This window comes from Alligator sinensis, unplaced genomic scaffold, assembly GCF_000455745.1.
Source record: "Alligator sinensis unplaced genomic scaffold, ASM45574v1 scaffold1165_1, whole genome shotgun sequence".
Lineage (NCBI taxonomy): Eukaryota > Metazoa > Chordata > Crocodylia > Alligatoridae > Alligator > Alligator sinensis.
Genome location: NW_005842477.1, coordinates 1,148,191 through 1,154,709, shown reverse-complemented (window position 1 = coordinate 1,154,709; position 6,519 = coordinate 1,148,191).

Below are 6,519 nucleotides of genomic sequence, written 5' to 3'. Positions count from 1 at the left end.
CTCCTGCCTGGTGGGGAGTCATCCCCACTGCCCCCCGCTGCCCTGCGCCACGTGGGGGGCTCTTCCATGAGCACTCCAAAGCCCCGAGGCCACTGCAGAAACTGGTGAATCTGGGGGTTTTTCAGTTATTTTTTCTTGAAGGGCTTGTGGAGATCTGGAAGCCACAGGACACTGGAATAACTGAGTGCTTTAACTCTGAAGTAGATTGCATAGTAGGCGTGTGCAAAATGGCTAGTATTCACTTCAGATTCAGCCGATTCAGGGGATAGTGATTCAATTCGGAGAGTGGGCAGAGGTTGGGGGGCACTCAGGGGGAACTAGGGGAGCAGGCAGGGAATGAGGCCTGGCAGGGGCCCCCCCATGGTCCTCTGACCCCCCTACCCTGACCCCTACTTGCCAGCTCCAAGTCGGACTCCAGCTCCCTGTGGCAGTGGGTGGGGACTGCCCGAATCATCGAAGCTCTCCGAATCTTTTCAGAAGATTTTCATAGACATTCAGGCTGTAAGGGACCCTGGAGGATCATTGAGTGCAGCCCCCTCATTGAGTCCAGCCCCCAGTTGGAGAGCTTTGAATCAATTCAGACCTTTTTATTGGTCCCCTGATTTGATTTGGATTTGGAGATTCGGCCATCAAATCGGGCTGAATCTCCTCCGAATCCAATCAGTACCCAAAGCTTCGCACAGCCCTACTACTCATGCTTCCACTTAGCTCTCGGGCATTGGCAGGAGATACGGACTTGGATCAATCCCTGTTAACAGTTCCTAGTTCCTCCTCATCATCATCCTCAGAAGGTGAAGGTACTAATGATCCAACAGAAAGACCCCAAAACTCCATTGAAGAGCAGATCCTCCGGAAATCCAGGAGACAGGGGAAACAGCCAGAAAGGCTCATAATGGTCTGTGAAAAAGTTAAAGGGACCTGAAGAATAGGAAAATGAGTGGTAAAGACTCACTCCAGAGTGAAGTGCTGGTAACTGGGGTGTGCAAAACAGCACCGTTCTGTTTCGACTTCCGTTTTGATGTCTCAGTGGACCAGTGTTTCAATTTGATCTTCATTTCATTTCAAAATCGCTGTTCCATTCCGTTTCATCTGTTTTGATGCTGTTTTGATGTTTCACCCATAGGCTATAATGGGGAAGCATGAAACTGCCTACAACATTGTCATTTCTTGCCTGATTCAGATGAACCTTGCAGGAATAGTAGCCCCTTCTGAGGCCATGAAGCCTGCCAAGTTTGCAGGAGATATATGCAGGGGTTTCTGGGAAACTGCACCTCAGGCTGCTGACAAGCAAAACTCATGACATGGGTGACACTATGTGTGTAAGGCACGCCCTCACTGGCGCTGCAGCCTCTACGTGACATGGTGGTGTGCCCCAATGAGGTCTCCTCTCCCTTACAGCCTCATCCTGGTCCATCACTTTAAATGACAACAGGTATAAAATAACTTAGTGAGCACAAGCGCAGTAGCATCAGCAGCATCTCAGGCAGCCAAACTGTAACAGAGCCTTTCTTTCCTCTCCTGCAGGAGCTTCTTTTCCAGCATGTGTCTTAAGGCACGTCCTTACTGTGTGACTGTGTGTGCGTGTTAAGGTGTGCCCTCACTGATGCTGGGGCCTCTATACAACACAGTAGTGTGCCCCAATGAGGTCTCCTCTCCCTTACAGCCTCATCCTGGTCCATCACTTTAAATGACAACAGGTATAAAATAACTTAGTGAGCACAAGCGCAGTAGCATCAGCAGCATCTCAGGCAGCCAAACTGTAACAGAGCCTTTCTTTCCTTTCTTACAGGAGCTTCTTCCCCAGCAGCTGCCAGAGAACTCTCCTTGCCAGCCCCAGCCCTAGGGCTTAGTTGTGCCCAGGGCTCTGCTTTCTTCCGGTCAGGTGCTAGGGGTGTTGGACTAAGGATATGGTACTGGAAGACAAGGTCCTTTGGGTCAATCTAATCTGGCATCTTTTAGCAGACCAACTGAATAGTTAATTACAGAAATACATTTTAGCAAGCTTTCAGGTTGAAAAACCCTTTGTCAGGCTGAGGAAGCACCTGCACTTGCTCCCATCCAGGACCAGCAGACACAAAAACTGCAGGTGCTTCCTCAGCCTGAAAAAGGATTTTTCAACCCAAAAGCTGGCATTCCAGGAAGCTAAGCTGAGCTTACCTGGAGCCTCACAACTCCACAGCAACCAGCAAGCCTCAGGCCTGTCAAAGATGTGATGGGTCTGGGCTTTCCTCAGCCAGGACTGTGTGCATGTATGCACTGTGTGCAGCTGGAGGTTATGGTGCCTCCTACCCTCCTTTCACTAGGGGGATCCTCAGTCCTGACATTTCCTGGGGCTGCCGCACTGCCAGTAGTCTCATCAGGCCTCCCTGACTCTGACAGAGTGCAGTTTTAGTGCTGGCAGGGTGCAGTTTTAGTGGTCATGCCCAGGACCTGGGGCCTCCTCCTTCCCCATAGCCCCATCCCATACCTCCAAGTTCATCCTGGCAGGTGAATGAGCTCAGCAGGAACATGTTCTTCCCCTGCTGGCTGGCAATGCAGTGAGTGCCCCCTCCAGCTCTGAGAGCAGGGCATTAATGGCTTTTAAAAAAGGAAAAAGGAAATAGGTGCAGACAGAGTGAGGAGAGCGGCACTCAACCCACCTGCAGGTGGAGCTTGGGGACCCCCAGCAGCAGGAGGTTCATCTTGAGGAACACCAGCTGCTCCACCAAAACAGGATCCAAGCAGGTGCGGTGGGGTGTCACTACATCCCCAGCAATGCTGAACACCCTCTCGCTAGGAACACTGGTCGGTGGACAGGACAGGTGTTCGTGGGCAACCATGGCCAAATCCGGCCACATCTGGCTGCGACTTACCCTGTAGGCCAAGGGATAGCACAGCAGCAGCTCAATGTCCTCAGCAAGATAGGCAGCCACCAAGGCCTGAGTGCTACCTGCCTGATGGTAGGTTCTGGTGCCTCTGGACCCCACCATTGAAGCCATGTCCTTGGCCCACATTGGCGTGGAGGAGGATACTGGTTGGTGGATGGCGTGGTGGCATGGGACAGTGGATCCCCCTCTTCCACATGCCCCTGCCTCCACCATTCTGCCTCTCTGACTCTCTTCCCAGCACCTCCATCCACTGATTCAGGCTCTGGCTGCTGCACATGCTGCCCTTCACCCTCAGGTAACACATGGTGGCCAGCACATGGACTGTACTGGACTGCTAGGGATCAAGCCATTTCCTGAAGCCCTCCTTCAGCTGCCTCACCAGTGCCTGCATGTCTGGTGACAGCAGCTTACCCCATCCAGAAACGCTGATCCCCTGAAGGCTCTCCATTTGGCTCTGAAGTTCCCTCACTATGGGGATCACCAGTGCTGAGGGTCTCGGTGGCCTCGAGGAAGGGCTTAAGGACCACCAAGATCTGGGAGATGGTAGCCTGCTCAGCTCTGTTAAGGCGGACGCTGATCCCAATCTCCCAGAGCAAGTTCATCTCATGGATGGCCTCCTGTTGCTTCACCAGCCTCTCGAGCATCAGGTATGAGGAGTTCCACCGAGTCTCCACATCCTGCATGATTTTGTGCTGTGGGATGCTCAGCTCTGCTTGTTTGTCCCACAGCATCTTGCCCACCTTGATGCTCCAGTGGAAGTAGCCTGCTACCTTCCTGCATTTGGAAATGAACTTGCTGGTGGTGTTGGCGCCATCACCAGCAGCCCTGTCCCCCTCCAAGGCATCCATGACAATGAGGCGGAACTTGTGTGCCACACAACAGATGCCAACAAAGTTGACATCACAGACCTCCTTGACCATATTGACCCCATTGTCAGTGACCCTGAACCCGCAGGTGAGCTCACCCTGCCCAACGAGCCACCCCTGCACCGAGTGGGTCATGGCCCCCATGATCTCGGTTGCTGTGTGGGACTCATCCATCACCTCGGCTTGAAGGGGAGCCCACCAATGGCCTAACTGGTCACACCAGTGCCCTGTGAGGGAGAAGTAGGCATGATCTCCACCCCGGCTGCTCCAGATGTCCGAGGTGAGTGTAAGGCCACCTGCAGACCTACCTTGGGCAGCTCCCCCCTCAAGTACTCCCTGCATACCTCATATAGGGAGAACACGCTGAAGGTGGTATGTGCAGGCACTTGGTAGGATGGGGCCACGAGCACCATGAGCCGCCTGAACCCTGGCCACTCAACTAGGGAGAAGGGCTGGCCATTGACAGAAAGTATCTCCCCAGTGCTCTGGGTGATTTCACTCGCCCTTGCAACGTGCCCCCCTTTCTGTATGCCTTTCCCCCACTATTCCAGGGTGGCCTGTCTCTGCTTTGGGGGGACGGGGGCTTTGGAGCGAGAGGGGGACTTCCCTTTGGGCATGCTCCCGCTGGTGCCAGGCTGAGGAGGAGCAAGGGCAAGGCTCTGGTGCTTGCAGAGATGCATCAGCATCCCTGTGGTGCTCATGTGTTTTATTCCTTTGCCTCAGCTGATTTTGACTCAGCGATGCAGGCAGATAGAGTATGTGGGATCATCTGCCAGCTCAAAATGATCCCAGACCACGCTACCCACTCACTTCTGAGGTGTGGGTATATGTGTGGATGCTGCAATTTCCCCCTCCTCAGCAGGCAAAGGCACAGCAACAGGAGGAGTGGACTCAGCTGAGCCACTTGCCTCCACAACCTTTACCTAAGCCTCCTCTGAAGCGCCTTCAGGGGAAGGAGACCTGGCTCTAGGGGAAACTTGAGAGGTGTGGAGCACAAACTCCCTCTCCTTCCCCAAAATTTCCCTTGCTAGGGCACTGAGATCCAGATCCAGTGCCAGCTCTTCCTCTGGCACTGGAAGGCTCAGCACGGGAAGTGAAATGGGGGTGGAGGAGATGTCATGTTGGTGCTGGTGCTGCTGCTTGTTGTCATGGCGGTGGCGGGGCAGGTTATGGCTGGTGCTCTTGGAGGGGATGCAGTCTCAGGCACAGGCAGTGGCACTGGCACTCCTCCCCTCTCCTTGCTGCTTCTGGAAGCCTCATCCCTGCTAGTTGTAGGAAAGAGTCTGTGTCTCAGTTTGGGGGAGGAACTTACACCTCTCCCTCTACCTTCTCTTCTGCCCCTCCCTAAAGGCTTGCCAGCTGCCCTTCCACCTTGCTTCATGGTGTGTTTTATAGTGTCTTGCTTTTATACAAATACGTAAATGTATCCGCGTTCCTATATACATTCTCTAAGGTGTGTAGTCTTCTATGTCGCAAGGTATAAATGTATAGAAGTAAAATATAAATGTATCTCCCTTCCTATATAAATTAAATTCTATAGTGTAATATCCTATACAATATAATTATAAAATTGAAAAGAATAAATCAATGAATATAATAATAAAATAAAAGGGTCTAGAAGAAAGAAAAAGGTATTCTGGAATCCCTCTTGCTACTAGGAAGTAAGAAATCGTTCAAATCAATGCTAATAGTAGCCTTCGTTGTTTAACGCGCCTGTGCTGCTAAAAGACACAGCTCAGTAACCGTCAGACCCCGAGGCAGAAAGCAGGCCAGTTCAAACAATGCTGCCTTTTAGGCAGTTTTTCCCTCCCTCCCCCAGAGCACTGGGATTGAAAGGGAAATTTCGCACAGCCCTACTGGTAACCTCTCCCCTGTAGGTTATGGATTTTCTGTTGTTGTGGTTGTTTTGTTTTGCATTGTTGTTGTGTCTGTTGTGTTGTTGTTGTGGAGTTTTTTTGTTGGTGTACAGTGATGGTTATTTATATAAAAGGGGAAAATGTAGTGATAAGGGTTAGACTTTGGAGACAGTCCCTTACAAGGGAATGTCTTATAACATAAGGAATTTGAACATGATCCGGGGGGTGGGGAATGGAGGAAAATGTACTGTGATATCATTAAAGGTCTGTTCTTTTCCTCTAGCTGTGGTTGTTCACTGCAGGACTTAAAACTATTACACTCGGCGCTGCCTGACTAAACTTTGGGTGAAGCAAGAGTGAAAGTGGTGCCAGTGGATCCATCCCTGCTGAGTAAGAAGTGAAAGCTAAACCCTGGGGCTTACTTCCATGGGGCTTGTTTCCTTCTCTTTGGCAGTGGGATATGTGTGGACCCACAGATAGGAGGCAGATTAAACCCCGTCCTCAAACTTGTTGCAGTGGGCTGGTTTGTCTGCACTGGCAGCTGAGAGTACAGCCCTCCCGTGCAGGGTGAAGCACGAGCAGAGGAGACAGGCCCAGGTCCAGGGAGATCGCAGCCTGAAGGCGCAGGGTGAAGACAGAAATGTTCTTGCAAAGAAAGGCCCTGCCCCGGGGAGGCCTGGGCAGAGCTGGGAGCCCTGTGAGACCTGCACCATGATTCAGAGCCATCTCCCCTTCTGTCCCGATGGTGGGAGAGAATGATCTGGAGGAACCAGGCAGGGGCAGAAGGAGGTTGCAGACATCTGTGCACCCTCCTGTGGGCTCCCAGTGCTGCCTCACTGACATGGGCCCTGTCTCCAGCCTGTGTTCAGCCCCTGCCCCATCGCAGTCCTGGATCCTGACTTCAGGATCAGACCCTTGGACCCCAGCTGG